A 16,565-nucleotide genomic window follows, 5' to 3' on the forward strand; every position below is an offset into this window, starting at 1 on the left:
TGTCTACATGTGTTAATTAAAATTATGGGAATTACAAAATGGTATTAATTATTTACCCAATAGGGAGATTGTTCTAGTTTCCTCAATCAATTTTAAAATTTATTTTAATTAAACTCCAGAACTTTGCATAAGAGCTAAAACTTAAAGTAATAATTTGCATTAGGAGCCTGAATTGCATTTTCTCCACCAAACTTCTCTTGGATTCCTTTTGCTATAGTAAAATAGTAAAAATACACATTACCTAAGTGAAAAATCAAGCTGCAACTTCTTTTTTATATTACCTATGAAGAAGGACATAGATAAATGCTTTGTTTTGTTTTATATTTTAATTTTAGCATGATTCTCTTCTAATTTGTTAAAATTCTAGACCTAGAAAAAGAAATACTTTTGTATGCAGTAGGTAAACCAGAAATAAGTGTGTGTATTAAACTTCTTTTATCTTGACTATACGCTGAACATTCCTATACTGAGAACATCAACTCTCACAAACATTCTGTTTTAGAACAGTAGAAGTATTCATGCTTTGTCCTACCAAAACACAAGACTGTACTCATTACATCAGGCCTAACTCATTTCCTCAAAAAACTTCAACCAGGGGAAAGACATATGATATTATCAGGATGAAAAGTCTAGATATCAATTGCTTCTGAATTTCCAAGAAGCACTGAAGTGATTAAAGTAACAGAAAGTGTTACATTTCCTGGCCTTTGAGCTAATCCTGTAGGATCTCTTTTATATAAGGCAGCTTGTTTATGTCTGGAGTGTTTTATAATTGTTATAACTAATATTATTTCACAGTATCTCACCTTCAAATATTGCTATATATGTATTTTGCTGTTTATGCAATCCTTCAAATATTGCTATTTACTTCTCTGATTTTTTAAAATGTGCCTTCTCCCTGTCGACTTCATATTAAATAGCAAAAAAAGAGATACTTAAAATTAGTGTGACCTTCTCATGGCATGACATACTCATTTTAAAAGGGCAGTTCAGAATTGTTGCCAAAGTCGTTTATAGCCAAAGAGCTGCCTTGGGTTTGACATCAGATACTGTACACAGCCTGAGAAAATGTTTCAGCATCTGCTATGTGGAAACATTTCATGCAACTGATTTTTAATATGACTGTTTTTCCTCAGAAGAGCATTTTTGTTAAGTCGCAGGAATGAGACACAGGACACCAGCATGATTCCAAGTTGTTTTTACTTCTGTCTAGGACTGAGGAGCAAGAAACCGCGGCAGCCCTTCTTATAGTCGGGCTGCTCGCAGCTGTGGCCAGTGATGGCTCTTCGAATTTCCCACTACCACGGACCGACCAATTACAGGTAAGTATGCTAATATATAACACCCCTCCCCACCTGGTCCAGTCCTACCAATCGGAGCCTCACCGGCCATACGTAATCACATAGGTAGGCGGGGCTTTTATGGGTTATACCGGACCTGCACAACTCAGTCTCCATTTGGCTCCTGAGCTGTTCGGACAGATCTGCTGTTCCCCCCGTCCGTCTTTTTGGAACACCCTGGAAGGTTGAGTCGGCCATGCCGCTCCTGCCAGGAATTTCCTGGCTGATTGAGTCAGTCCGGCCGCTCCTGCCAGGGACTGCTTCCCCATTATCCTTCAGGGCCTGTTCCTGTCTTCCAGACCTGCCTTCTTCCCTGGTCTTAGGTACGTGTTTGCATTTCCCGACCGGGGCTAGTGTTAGTATTGGTTGTTGTGTAGTTGTCAGGGTTCTGTTATTTCTGTTCTTCGTGGAGGGTCTCCCCCTCCCTTCCTACTTGTGTTTTGTCTGTTTGAGGGCTCTCGCCCTCTTCTCTGGTTGTGTTTTGTTTGTTTGAGGGGTCTCCCCCCTCTTCCGTGGTTCTGCTTGGGTCACCCTTCGTGATTCTCACTCTGAGCTGGTCAATGTGCCTCCTCCAGCTTCTCCCATCTGTGGTGTCTATCCTGTACAATCGGGGGCCCATTATTTGAGTTACTTTTGCTGGTATCCACAGTGGTTCTCCTATGAGATTTTTTGCATAAAAAATCCCTGTTTTGAATGTGCAGCAATTACTGGAGGAGTCTGCTGGTTTTTCTGGGCTATATTTGGTGTGTAGTCTGTCTAGGGGTAATCTTAGTTTCCTCCCCATTAGTAACTCTGCTGGGCTTTTATTTGTTGTGGCACTGGGTGTCATGTGTTGAATGGTTAGTAACTTATCAATCTTTTCTTGTGTGTCCACAGGCCCCAGCTTTTGTAATGTTTCCTTCATGTAACGTACCATGCATTCTACCCGTCTGTTCATAGGTGTCCCAGCGCTGTTAGTGCATGCCTTATCCCCTGTTGTGCTAGAAATCCCTTGAATGTTGTTGCTGTGAATTGCGGCCCGTTGTCGGATACAATCAAATCCAGCAATCCATGTGTGGCAAAAAGTTTCCTGAGCTGTCTAATGACAGCTTCTGTTGTAGTGGAGTGCATGATGCTTACCTCTAGCCATTTGGAGTAAGCATTTATGACTATTAGAAATGTGTGTCCTTTGGTTGGGCCTGCAAAATCAATGTGTAATCTGGACCATGGTTCCCTTGGTGTTTCCCATTCGTGTTTTGGTGCTGTGTGGGGTGTTGGCCTCTATTCCTGGCAGCTTTTACATGTTGACACCCAATCCCCTATTTCCTTATCCATCCCTGACCACCATACATAACTCCTTGCCAGGGCTTTCATTTTTACAATATCCGGGTGTCCCTCATGTAATAATTTTAGTATGTGTTTCCTTAATCTGTCCGGTATGATCCCCCGATCTCCCCATAGTACACACACCTTAAGCATTGAAAGTTCTGTTTGTCTGATGGTTTCATCGCTCTCTGTTTCTGGCCATCCTTTTCCTACCCAATTTAAAATTCGCGCCAGGATTTTGTCTCTAGCTGTTTCCCTAGCGATGTCTGCTGCTGTTACGGGTAGGTTTTCTAATGTCTCTATTTGAAGGGTCAATGTGGTTGGTGCTGGGTCATCTTCTATGTCAGGTAGAGGGCAACAGCTAAGCGCGTCGGCATGATTTATGTCTTTTCCAGGTCGGTAAATCAGTTTGTAGTTATATGCAGCCAGGAATTCTGACCACCTTGTCATTCGTGGTGACAGTATATTAGGTGTAGCTTTATTTCCTGCAATTATGCCCAGGAGTGGCTTGTGGTCTGTGATTGGTGTGAAAGTTCTCCCTTAGATATATTCGTGGAAACGTTTTATTCCAGTGACAGTGGCCATTGCCTCTTTGTGTAGTTGACTGTAGTTCTGCTCTGGCTTTGACAATGTCTTTGAATAGAAGGCTATAGGTGCTTCTTTCCCATCTGGTAGTACGTGGCTGAGTATTGTGCCGACGCCAAAAGGTGATGCATCACAGGTTAGTGGTTATTGGAAGTGTCTCGCTGTATTGTATTAGTACACGGTCTGATGTGATCAAGTTTTTTTATTTCCTGGAATGCTGTTTCTTCTCGTTGCCCCCAGGACCAGGTTGCTTTCTTGTCAAGCAACCTGTGTAGTGGTTCCGCAATGGTTGCTTTCTGTGGTAGGAATATATTATAAAAGTTCATGAGTCCTAAGAAAGCTTGTAGATCAGTTTTATTTGTGGGTCTGGGGGCTTCCTTGATTGCTCTGACTTTATTTTCAGTGGGGTGGATTCCTTCGCTGTCTATAAGGTATCCTAGGAATTCAACTTTGCTGGCAGCTAATTGGCACTTCTCCTTTTTTACTTTTAATCCTGCCTCCTTGAATTTGCCTAGGACTTCCCTTGGGCAGTCACGTAGTTGTTCTTGGTTCCTGGCTGATAAGTATGGTACCACCCCTTTTATCTCTTGCAATAGGCATTCAATTAAGCTCTGGAATACCCCTGGGGCGACGCTGATGCCAAATTGTAGTCTGTTGCATTTGAATGCCCCCCCTGTGTGTCATGATTGTCTGGGCTTCTGCTGTTTGGGGATCAATGGGCAACTGTTGGTACACCTACACAAGGTCTAGTTTCACAAATATCCCCCCCCAAGGGAATGTAATAGATGCTCTACCACTGAGACCAGGTATGCGCTTTGTTGGAGCACATGGTTAAAGGTCGCTTCGTAGTCCCCCCAGATGCGCACCGACCCACCAAGTTTAATTGGTGTAACAATTGGGGTTTCCCACTTCACGTGGTCAATTGGTTCTAAAACCCCTTGCACAATGAGTTTATCCAATTGCCCATTGATTTTCAGTTTTAGGGCAAAAGGAACCCGCCTCGCCTTTAGTCTTATGGGAGCTATATTTGGGTTTAGATTAAAGGAAATTGGGGACCCCTGCTACTTTCCCAGTTCACCGTCAAATATGTCTCAGAATTCTTCCATCAGATTGTCTTCCCACTCTGTTTCAGTTATGCTGTTTATCCCTATGACTTCGATTCCTAATGGTGCAAACCATTCGAGTCCCAATAGGTTGGGTCAATTCCAGTCGACTATGGTTAGTGGAAGGACTCTGGTGTATTTTTTGAAGGTTACCTTGAACTGACCGGTACCTACTACGGAGATTTTGTTCCCCTGGTAGTCTTTTAGTGTTAGTGTTTGTTTTTTGAGTTCTTCCTGGCTCATGTCTGGTATCAGTCTTTTTATGGTATTCCACAATACCATGGACAAGTGTGAGCCTGAGTCCACTTCCATCCAGCACAGCTGACCTTCTATGGAGACCTGGACATATACTTTCTTGGCATTTGTCATGTTGGAGTGTCCGATGGTCACTGTCTGGTGTGTTTCTTCCCTTCCGTTGCTTGTTTCTTTCCCTTGCCTGCTTCTGTTGTCTTGGTTCCAATGGCTCCCTGTTTGTCTCTCTCTCTCTCAGGGGGGGTGGTGTTCCATCTTTGTCTAGGGCCATAGTTCTTTCTTGCTTGGCATGCCTTAGCAATATGTCCCCGCCATTCACAATGTTTGCAGATTGCATCTAGGAAATGGCACTCGGAACGTGGATGGTTCCCCTCGCAACCGGCACAACGAAAATCTTTCTTTTTTCCATTCCAGTCTCTTCTGCCCTGTTCTGCCCGGAGTTGACTTACACCTTCTTCTTCCTTGTCATCTTCCAATGGGCACTGCATTGCAACAAAATCGCTCTCTCCTTCTTTTTGGTCGCGCCGATAAAATTCATGTCTTCTGATTAGGCAGGAAATGGTTGGTGTGTAGTGAGCCCTCAGTATCTTTCCAGGTCCAGCCAGGCCATCATTTTCATGTCGGTGGGTGCCGCTAATGCTTTGGCCATCTTAAATACTGAGGGACCACAATGGGTGAGAAAGACAGCTCTCTTCCTGTTTTCTGATACATTATGGAGGTTGCTCCCTTCGAAGAACATGAGGAATCAGTCGACGTACGATTCCCAATCTTCGGTTGCTGAATTGAACGGTGCAGGTGGTGTCTTGTTTCCGGCCATTTCACTTGGATGCATTGCCGGTGTTCATCGGTCGCCACGTGCTCACTGGTCCCCTTTGTCTCAGAATCCCACCTTCATCACCAGTGTTAAGTCGTGGGAATGAGACTCAGGACACCAGCATGATTCCAGTTTGTTTTTACTTCCATCTAGGACTGAGGAGCAATAAACTATGGCAGCCCTTCCTATACTCAGGCTGCTCGCGGCTGTGGCCAGTGACGGCTTTTTGAATTTCCTGCTGCCACAGACCGACCAATTACAGGTAAGTATGGAATACATAACAATTTTCATTTTTAAATTTTTAAATAGACTCTATGATACTGTAGGTTTCAGATCTTACTCTGTTTATTTTCTTAAATTTTTTTTATTAAGGATTATAATTATACAGGTTAAAATATATAAATGAAATTAGAAAATGCAGAAAAAAAGAAACATATAAAAGTAAAAATAAAAAATAAAAAGAATATAACAAAGAAAATAAAAATTAAATAACTTTCCCTTTGTCATAACAAATAAAAAGCAATTTTAATAAGTTGTCACTGTTTAAAATGCAACAGTCTCTTCAGCTCATATCACATCTATTATCTATAGACAAATCCTTAAAAACTAATACCACTAAGAGCTACATATTTTAATCTATTTTAATTTCTTAATCAGATAAGCCAACTTTATATTCATTCATTTTAGTTTTAACAATCTAGAATTCTGGGAGTTGAATTTCACCATTCCTAAAGTTGCCACGGTTGAGAAATACTGATCTAGTTCTTCAATCCCTTTAAATATGTCCTAGATTTGTTTTCCTCTTCTTCTTTTTCTTTCTGACTAAGTTTTTAAAACTTTAAATATAGGAAAATCCAATATAGGAAAATTATCGAAGTCACTCTTCTGGTTTGCTATTTATGTATGTCTTTTAATTATTAAAACTTCAACCTGTTTTGTCTGTATATTCAAGACCTCACCTTTTTCCTCATTATTTTTGTAAAGTTTTAAACCCATGTTTAAATTTATTTCCATCTTATCCTGTAAAATTTGTTCTTTTCTCATGACAATTGTATACCCATACAATGTATTTGTGATAACAGACATTCACAAATCTCCTTCACTATATCCAATAATGAAACATTTGCTCCATTCTGTATTAATATATCTAATAGATGTTCTTCTCTTTTAATTATAATCTTTACTTTCTTCTGACATATTCTCGTGTCCAACCTTCAACCATCCTATCATATTTCTTTTCTGGAATTCAGAATATCAACTGTTTCCCACAGAAAAGATTCTTTCAATAAATTTAAAATCCCAATTCAAATCCATTTACACCAGTGGTGCCCAACCTTTGGACACCAGGCACCACTTCTGTGGAGAGCAGTTTGTTGCAGATCGGCAAGTAGGATTTCACATGCTGCCTTAATCTGGTATGAGTGTGCATAGGGCTTTACTCACTTGTGTGGCCCAGTTCCTGGAGGGCCACGGATCGGTGCCAATCTTTGGGCCAGTAGTTGGGGACCCCTGATCTACACTAATCCTTAGAAAAACAAACATCTCAGCATCATGATCTCTATTCCAAAGAAGCATCTTGGTTTATTTTTGAAGGTGTTTTCCTTTTCTGAGCAGTATTTACTCTCTTTTACTTTGTTGCATTGCCAATAAACTTTGATGTTCAAGAGGTATTCGACTTTTTGTTAAAAAAAAAAAAAAGGCAGAATAAAACTCTGCTTCATGTAGGTGCTCTGGTGTAGATGAATAAATGGTCAAGCTATATGAAAATATATCCCAGTCTTGATGTTCCCGGCTTACATTGTTAAATTAATCTCTTCAACCTGATTTGGATTCATCTCCTGGACTGGGACCATAGCAGTGTCTTACAGGTTGCCATAAGTGTTTCATCATTATTTTCATGCATGTATGACATCTATTTGCACACTATTGAAGTACGGGTAGTTCTTGACTTGTGAGCATAATTGAGCCCAAACCTTCTATTGCTAAATGAGAGAGTTTTTAAGTGAGTTTACCCAACTTTATGATCTTTCTTGCCACAGTTGTTAAGTGAATCGCTGAAGTTGATGAAGCTATTAAGTGAATCTGGCTTCGTCACCGATTTCACTTGTCAGAAAGCCACAAAAGGGCCTGGAACACTGCAACCATTGTAAATATGAGTCAGTTGCCAAGCATCTAAATTTTGATCATGAACATAGGGCAGGGGTGGGCAAACTTTTTGGCTCGGGGGCCGCATTGACTTTTAAAATTTGACAGACGGGCGGGTCAGCACAATATTTTTGGGAATCGCCCCCCACCCTTTCCCCCTCTTCTCCTCCTTCCCTCCCCTCAGAGGCCCCCTGAGTCAGGAGTTGCTACCGCCGGCGCGGCTACGCACGGCTCCAGTCCCGCGCTGCCTCGGGAAGGAAAAAGGCAAAAAGGAAGAGCCGCGGCGGTGCTTTGCAATGGCAGCAGCGGCACTGGAGGCTCAGGCTCAGCGGCTCCTGGTTTTGCCTTTTCCTTTCCAAGGCAATGCGGGACTGGAGCACAGGGGCTGCGCCGGCGAGCAACTCCTGACAGCCCCAGCCGGACACCTGAGTGGAGCCCGGGCGGAACTGCCTGTTGCTGCTGCCGGAGCACCGCCGGGTCGCCTCCTCAAGCAGCCCACCCGCCCGCCGGGCTTCCCTCTGCTACGCGGCTTGGGGCTTCAGGCTTAAACTTTGCATAGGGAAAGTTTGCAGGCGGGAGCGTCTTCCCGCCCGAGGAGCGGGAAGGGTTACGCCTGGCAGGCGGGCGGGCGGGCTGCTTGAGGAGGCGACTCGGCGGTGCTCGGGTTTCCCCTCCGCTGTGCAGCTCGGGGCCAGGCGCGAGCGCCCGTGAGGAAAAAGGAAGCCGCAAGTTGCTGGGAAGTTGCTCAGGTGCTGGGAGCAGGCTTTAAAGTGCCGCCCGAGCAGGACCGCCGAGCCGGGAAACGGGGCACCAAGGCAGGGCAAGGCTCACCAGCAATGGCCTAGCTTTAGGTGGCTCCAAGCAGCCCACTCCAAGCAGCCCACCCGCCCGCCGGGGCGGAACCTTCCCGCTCCTCAGCCGGAAGACGCTCCCGCCTGCAAACTTTGCCTCTGCAAAGTTTAAGCCTGAAGCCCGGAAAAAAAAGGGGATCGGGCGGGGACTCACCTTCGGAGAGGTCGCACTCGAAGGTGATTTCGAACTCCCAGCCGAGGCCTTGCAAAGTTCTTATTTTCTTTCCTACCCCGACAGCGCTCCGCACTGTTTTGCAGCTTTGGGGGCCACGCGGCGCAGGGCAATACGCCATGCCCAGCGATTTTTTTTCAGGGGCGGGCCGGATTGGACAGACCAACGGGCCGGATGTGGCCACGGGCCGTAGTTTGCCCACCCCTGACATAGGGGATGCTGAAATAGTTTAAGTGTGATAGAGTCAAGTCTCTTTTTTCAGTGCTGTTGTAATTTTGAATGGTCTCTAAATGAACTGTTGTAAATTGAGGACTATTTGTATTAATTTTTACCCCTTGGATAGCTTTCCTCATTTGTTCAGGATTGTTGATTATGATTAAGCTTGGAATCAGTTAAATGTTATCCCTGTTTCTTTAAGAAATACTTACCCATTCATAAAATCAAAATTTGACAGCATGACTGCAGGAAGATAGAAGGAAAAAACTCTCTTCCATTCCTGATTTTTAGTGTGTTCATAACATATCAGAGGATCGACCCATGGGAAATATAGTTGCTGTTGAAGGGAGCAGAAGTATATTCTGCCTTTGGCTTGTCTTAGAAATTAGCTATTTCTGGCTTTGAAACTAGATTGTATTATTCTTGAAGGTGAGCCTGGGAAAAACTATGAAAATAGTTCATTTGAACTTATATTTTTCTAGTAAATCTTGCACTTTTTAAACTGTACCAAAACAGATTACGTTGTTATATATTTTTGATATTTTATCAGTTCATTTTGACTGTTTTCCCTGTTTCCTAGAAGACTGCAGCAATATTGATTGAATCAAAGAGCTTCTTCATTGCCTACTACATTATTAAACTTAGAAATGTCAGATAAGACCTGTCAAATTGATTTGAAGAATTTCTTACTTGAAGGATTACAGAATTTATGATGCCAACCAGTAAAAAGATGATGATTTGTATATTTGATTGTTTCTTTATATAACTATGTCTTTACTAGCTCTCATTATTAAAGGCATTGCATACAAATAAACAAAAACACTATTTGGTAATTCTCTAATTGTACTTTTGATATTCACTTGCCAACTTATTATTTATATTTATTTATTTATTTATATATATATATATATATATATATATATATATATATATATATATATATATATATCCCAATAATTCATAAACCACAATAAATTCCTGGTTCAAATCTCCCTTCCCTAACAAATACAGTGGAACATGTATTGCCTTAGGCAAACTGTCACATGACTCTGTAGGAAATATTGTGGTTCTTTTGTTGTAAATTCAGTTCCAAATTGAGGAAGATTGATGTATGCCATTTGAGCACTTAAATGCTTCTTAGTTGTCCAAGACTACAATTCTATAAACATTTACTTGAAGTTAATCTGATAAAACTGAATAGGGATTTTATGCTATTCAAAAGAGGATGATATTACTAACAAGCTAACTTTTTAATATTTTCAATAAATATGCCAAAAAAAGTTTAACAAAAGCAGGATGTGGTCCAAGGTTGTGAATATATTCTTTTACACAAGCCAAAATCAGTTATAGTGACAGAACATAACATATGCATACTATATCTACAATTCAAGGCCAAGACTGTTGTGCTATCCATTTCTTTAAAGGAAAATGTCCCAATGAAATGGACACAGCATTCATCTTAAAAATGGATATGATAGTGGTCCAGGAGTGTTTCAGCAAGAACTGAAATAACAACTGCCTATTTACATGAAACCAACTGAATCAGTTGGGTAGTTAGCCTAAGACATGATGCACCATTCCTTCATATCCTCAGTAAAAAGCATCACTTATTCTGAGCTAAGATATTTATATGACCCATTGAGTGTATAAAATGTATTTGCATTTGCTATGAATAACTCATGGGCAATGTTTAAACACATCTCAGTTTGTTTGGAGTACTCTTTCATTGGCACTTATCTTCTAGCACCTGTTGATTTCTATAGGATTTTGGAGAATGTGAAAAATTATATTATTACTCTGAAAAAAAAATACACTACAATATTTTAGAAATTTTCTCAGAAGCAAGTCCTAAGAAACCTAAAATAAACATCCATACAAAATTTGGCTTAATGTAGCAAGAGGACGTTCAAGTTCAGCAAATACCAGGGCACAAATTCCCTATTTTCTTTCAATATAAATATCTCTATTTTTTCAATATAAATATCTCAGCAACATTCCCTTGTATATGGTAGGAAGGCTGCTACTACAGAAATAATCAAATTCTCCAATTTGTTTTTTATGGAATAGGAGAAAGAAGAAAGGTATGCAAAGCATGTAGTATGCTTACAAGTACAGAAATGAAAGCAGCTTGTATATTTCAATATCAACAAAAACTGAAAAGAAAGAAGAGGAATCTGATTCAACATGACCTCTAATACCCCTACAGTTTATTTTGTCAGCAATACTGCTCATATTGTTTCCAAGTTATTAATTTTTGTTTGTTGAAGGAAGAATGTGAAGAAGTAAAGTACACACAGCACACCCAAATATAACACAAACATTTCTGTTTAACCATATACTTGACAAAGAATTTGGTCTTAAGGCTCATTCCTGAAACTGACTTAAAGCTGAATCTGACACCTGAAAAGAATACAGTTGCTTTGTAACTATATCCTTCGCAAAAAGGTAAAGTATGTCTAGTCCTTTTTCCAAACTGCCACAAATATAATGGAAAAAAGCGGGATTTATTTTCCACAACGTGGTCCCAACTGAGAGATATATAAAATTTGTTCCAGCTAGGCCTATATGTGATCCAATTTGGGTTATATCTGTAACATATTTTCTAGGAAATAAGCATTGTTGAATACTGTGGCATATTGGATTCACTTTGAAGGAATATATTTGTAGTTTAGCAGTCCTCCTGAATACAATAGCTCTCAAGATGTGCCCAGCAGTTTCAGTGATAAAAAAGCACCTGCATCTACAGTCTCCTCAGCTGGTCTTTCAAGTACTGTTTCAATATTGGAGTAGCCAATATATTGGAATGTACTGTAGGTAATAACCCAATAATTTCACAACTTCTCAAATAGATTCCTCCAATGAGGTTCCTTCCTACATGAGGTTTTTCCTGATTGTGAAACTACAACTGACACTGAATGAAGCTGCAAGGTTTTAAATAAGACACCAAATAAGATTTCCCATCATTGATGTTGAAAGTATTGTACTGGAAAGTTACTGGACTCAGTTCAAAGAGTTGATTCTAGTGACCAAAGCACTCAATAACTTAAGAATGAAGTATTATAAGAACCCAGTGTCAAAGGACCTAGAAACTGAAATTAACTAAGAATGATTTGCTTATTTTCCTGGACTTTGATTGAAATTGTATTTTTTTCTTGAAAACCAATATAGTAGTACAGTAGTTAAAGTGCTGTCCAGGAACAGCTTACAAGTCCATTGTTGTCTATGGGAATATAAACCAGTCACTATCTCTCAGTTCAATGTGTCTCAGTTTGCTACATTTGTGGTAATAAAATGAAAGGATATCCCATGTAAGCCACATTGGATTTCTGGAAGGAAGATGGCAACTAAATCTAAATTTTTAAATGAATAAATCAAATGTCATAAATCAAATAATATTTCTGCTAGATGCACAAAGGCTGCCATGCATGCTACTCCTGAAATTTCTAATAGTAAGCACCACTGAATTCATTAGAAATTATCTCTGATCAGAGATACAACAAGATGGTATCTGATATTGGAATTCAATATAATACAAACATAAGCAGTATAATATAATCCAGCCAGTGTCTCAATCTTTAAAAGAGCTGATTTTAACAAACTCAGAGAGTGCCTAAGCAAAATTTTGTGGATAAAAATTCTAAAGGGGAAAACAACTCAAGAGGAATGGGAAAGACTGAAAAATATGATCATAAATGCTCAGTCCAAAACAATATCACTGAAAAAGAAAAAAAATCCAAGAAGAAATGTTGCACAAAGATCTCTCTGATAAACTTAAAGACAGTAAGGATAAGTAAAAAATTGGAAAGAAGAATATATAACTAAGGCACAATATCAGCAGATAGCCTGAATCTGCAAAGATGAAGTCAGGAAAGCAAAGGATCAGAATGAACAAAGACTTGCAACAAAAGTCAAAGCTAATAATAAAAAAGTGTCTTTCAACGTATAAATAACAAGTAAAAAGTCAAGGTAAACTAAATGGAGAAGATGGCAAGAAAGTAACAGTAACATGTTCACACAAAAATAAACTCTAGCCCAACCTACCAAAAACATAACTGTAACAGACTAGAAATAAAAATTAAAATAAGCAAGAAAATAGTAACAGAACACCTGTCTGACTTGATGAATATAAATCACTGAGACCTGATGGATTATATCCCAGAGTTCTGAAGGAGCTGGAACATGTTATTTCAGAACCATTGTACCATATCTTTAAAAAATCCTGGAGCACAGAAGAACTACCAGAGGATTCAAAAAGAGCTGTTATGATTCCCATCTTCAAAATAGGCAAAAAACAGACCCATGGAAACTACAGACCAATCAGCTTAATATCAATACATGGGAAGATATTGGAAAAAATAATAAAAAATAGACCTGTGAACATCTAGAAACAAATAAAAGTTATAACTAGCCAGCACGGGTTTGTTAAAAACAGATCATGCCAAACCTATCTAATTTCTTTCTTTGACAAAGTGACTAAATTAGAAGACAAGCAAAATGCTGTGGACATAGCATACTTATACTTCAGTAAGACATTAAACAAACCTACTTCTTGATAAACTAGAAAAATGTGGGATAGATAGCATCACCAACAGATGGATTTATAACTGATTGACAAACCATACTCAATGAGTAGTCCTTAATAGTACTACATCTACATGGAGGGAAGTAAGCAGTGGAGTACCACAAGGTTCTGTCTTAGGCTGAGTAGTTTTCAATAACTTTATAATTCATCAAATTTGCAGAAGACACTAAGCTGACAGGAATATCCAACATCCCAGAAGATAAGCTCAGAATCCAAAAAGATCTTGACAGACTTGAACAATGGGTCCCATCCAATTACATGGAATTTAATGTGGAGAAAAGCAAGGTTTTACACCTAGACAGGAAAAACCAAACACAAAAATACTGAGTAGGTGAAACCTGGATCAAAAACAGAAACTGTGAGAGGGATCTTGGAATCCTAGTGAATGATCACTTAAATATGAGCCAGTAGTATGTGGTAGCAGCCAAAAAGCTAATACAGTTCTTGGCTGTGTAAACAGAGGCATAGAATCAAAGTGTTATAAAGCCTTAGTAAGGCCACCTCTGGAATACTGCATCTAGTTTTGGTCACCATATTACAAAAAAGATGCTGAGATTTTGGAAAAGTACAAAGAAGAGCAACTAATAATATTTGTCTAGAGACAAAAATATATGAAGAATCATTGCAGGAATTGGGTAGAGAAAAGGACTACAGTGACATCAGTGGTGGGTTGCTGCTGGTTCAGACCTGGAATTAAGGAGAACCTTCATAACAATGAGGATAATTAACCAGTGGAACAGTTTGCCTTCAGAAGTTGTAGGGGCTTCATCACTGGAGGTTTTCAAGAAAAGACTGGACAGCCACCTATCTGAAATGGTGTTAAATTCTGGGCATGGGCGCAAGGAACGGAGATGAGGCTGTGAACAGTGAACTTCAACTCTTTATTAACAATCAGGAACAGAGCAAAAACCCTGGGCAGCAGCAGCTCTTTTATAGGGCTGGCTGCTGTCCCATTAACCAATGACTTACGTTAAAACGTTTAATTTGTACCCAATGAGAGGCGTTCCGCTAATAGCCAATCAGGTTGCTCCGTAAGGACCAATCCCAGCTCGCTATCCATGGACCAATCAAAAGTGCAGGATTACGAGCCTGCTTTTCTATCAAGGTTGTTAAGCTTTATTACAATACGTTTATGTTAGTTCATAACAAATGGTGTAGTGCAGGGATGCCAAACTCAAGGCCTGGGGCCAGATCCTGCATGTGGGGTTGTTAGATCTGGCCCGTGGGGCCATCCTGGAAACAGTGAAGGACCGGCTGGCTGTGCCTCTTCCAGCAAAATGGAGCTCAAGGAGGCCAGGCAAGGCCCACCCAGGCTGTTTTCAGCCCTGGCGGCCTCCTGTAATCCTCTGCCAGTGAAAATGGAGCTCGGGGGGCTGCATGCAGCCCAACTGGGCTCTGTTGTTGACTGTGTGTTCTCTTTTTGCTGGCAAAGGGTTGAAGGAGGCTGTCACAGTTGGAAATGGAGCCCCAGAGAGTGACATTGAGCTGGCCATGCCCCTGGCCATGCACCCTGCACCCCTCCCAAGATCAAACACAACCATGATGCAACCCTCAATGAAATTGAATTTGACACCCCTGGTGTAGGGTCTCCTGCTTGAGCAGGGGGTTGAACTAGAAGACCTCTGAAGTCCCTTCCAGCTCTCTATTCTGATTGATAAATGAGTAAAGTTACTATGAACTGCATGTTTCTGCAGTAAGAAGCAGTCATATGTCCTGGAGTATCAAGAGCATATAGGTTTCTTCTGAATTGGTTTGTGTTTGTCCCTTTGGAAATTAGGGATTTAGCTCCACCAGAGGACAGGGGTGTCCTTAGAGATGTAACAAATGTTGAATCCTGACATTCGATTCATTTGCAGTCCTATCACTTTACTAATGTTTTATATTATGCCAGAAACCCAGTATTGTACCTAGAAGGAATATATATAAGGAACCTTTGCTTTTTTACAGCCAGCCATGTCTTTCATTCACAACAGAAATTAGACTGATTTTATGAAGGCAGTTTCTAACTAATGCATTGTTATCAAAAGTATAAAGATATAGTGTCTTATATCATTACATAGCTCACTTGGAGTGCTCTAACTGGATAAAATCCTAAAGTGGCTGTTCTTACGTAGACTGTCCTCTGGCTTTATCCTTGTAAATTGCCATTCAACAGTGCTCAGCTATCTAGTTGCAGCATTGTGCAGGGTCTTGTGGTTCACTTTAATTAAAGCTAATCTCAGCGAGCAAAGCCATTTTGGCAGTGCAGATGATAGCTCTTTTATACAAAAGATCCCTACAAGCACATGAGCAATCTCTGCACCATAATGGCAGAAACAGAACTAAAGTGCAACGATGCAGTGCAGACTTTTGAAGTTAATGCCAATTGACTAAGCTTTGGCATATCGTCTGCACAGCTTTCCAGAAATGGGTAAACGTTACAATGGTTTGCTGTGCACAGTGAACTAAAATGTCAGTTTTTCTGCCTGACTGTACATGAGTGAAGAAGGAAAGGATTTAGACATATAATTAAGCAGGGGCTGTGCAGCTTAAGTGTCTCTTCATTAAGAAATCCACTTCCTCGATAAGCTACTTAGAAAACAGAATGATAGAGTTGGAAGGGACCTTGGAAATCTTCTAGTCAAATACCCTGTTCAAGAAGGAGACCCTACCATATTTCAGACAAGTGGCTGTCCAGTCTCTTCTTAAAAGCTCCCATGATGAAGCACCCACAGTTTCTGAAGGAAAGCCATTCCACTGGTTAATAGTTCTCACTGTTAGGGACTTCTGGTGAAGATGCCAACTGAATACATACCAGAGGTGGCATTAGGAAGGTTCTGACCAGTTCTGGAGAACTGGTAGCGGAAATTTTGAGTAGTTTGTAGAACCGGCAAATACCACCTCTGACTGGAGATTTTACAGTATCCTTCCCCTGCCATGCCCACCAAGCCACGCCCACAAAACCAGTAGTAAAAAAAATTGAATCACACCACTGATACACACCCAGGAAGGGATCCCTGAAGGAGTAGGCATTCTTTCAGTTGATGGGACTCTCCTGGGCTAGGGAAAGTCTTAGAATTACCCTTCAAGAACCTCCAATACAGCTGATGTGTGCAAGTAAATGGCTAAAACTTTCTGATTTTTAAGATATCTGAATACAGGCGTGGGTTTCTACCGGTTCGCACCGGTTCTATAGAACTGGTTGTTAACGTCACCGGTAG

At 40.5% G+C, this 16,565-nt stretch overlaps 1 long non-coding RNA gene across 1 annotated transcript in view; it reads left to right on the forward strand.

Annotated features, from left to right (window-relative positions):
* The first annotated feature begins 1,470 nt into the window (after positions 1 to 1,470).
* LOC148130542 (uncharacterized) overlaps positions 1,471 to 16,565 on the forward strand; it is a 77,639-nt gene continuing 62,544 nt past the window's right edge. The window contains exons 1-2 of the long non-coding RNA XR_015749867.1: positions 1,471 to 1,663; positions 5,553 to 5,661. This is a non-coding gene — a long non-coding RNA (uncharacterized LOC148130542). The remainder of the gene's footprint in view (positions 1,664 to 5,552; positions 5,662 to 16,565) is intronic.

The sequence above is a fragment of the Notechis scutatus genome, chromosome 5 (genome assembly GCF_049901735.1).
Source record: "Notechis scutatus isolate UNSWTSFEM ecotype Mainland chromosome 5, rNotScu1.2, whole genome shotgun sequence".
Classification (NCBI taxonomy): Eukaryota; Metazoa; Chordata; class Lepidosauria; order Squamata; family Elapidae; genus Notechis; species Notechis scutatus.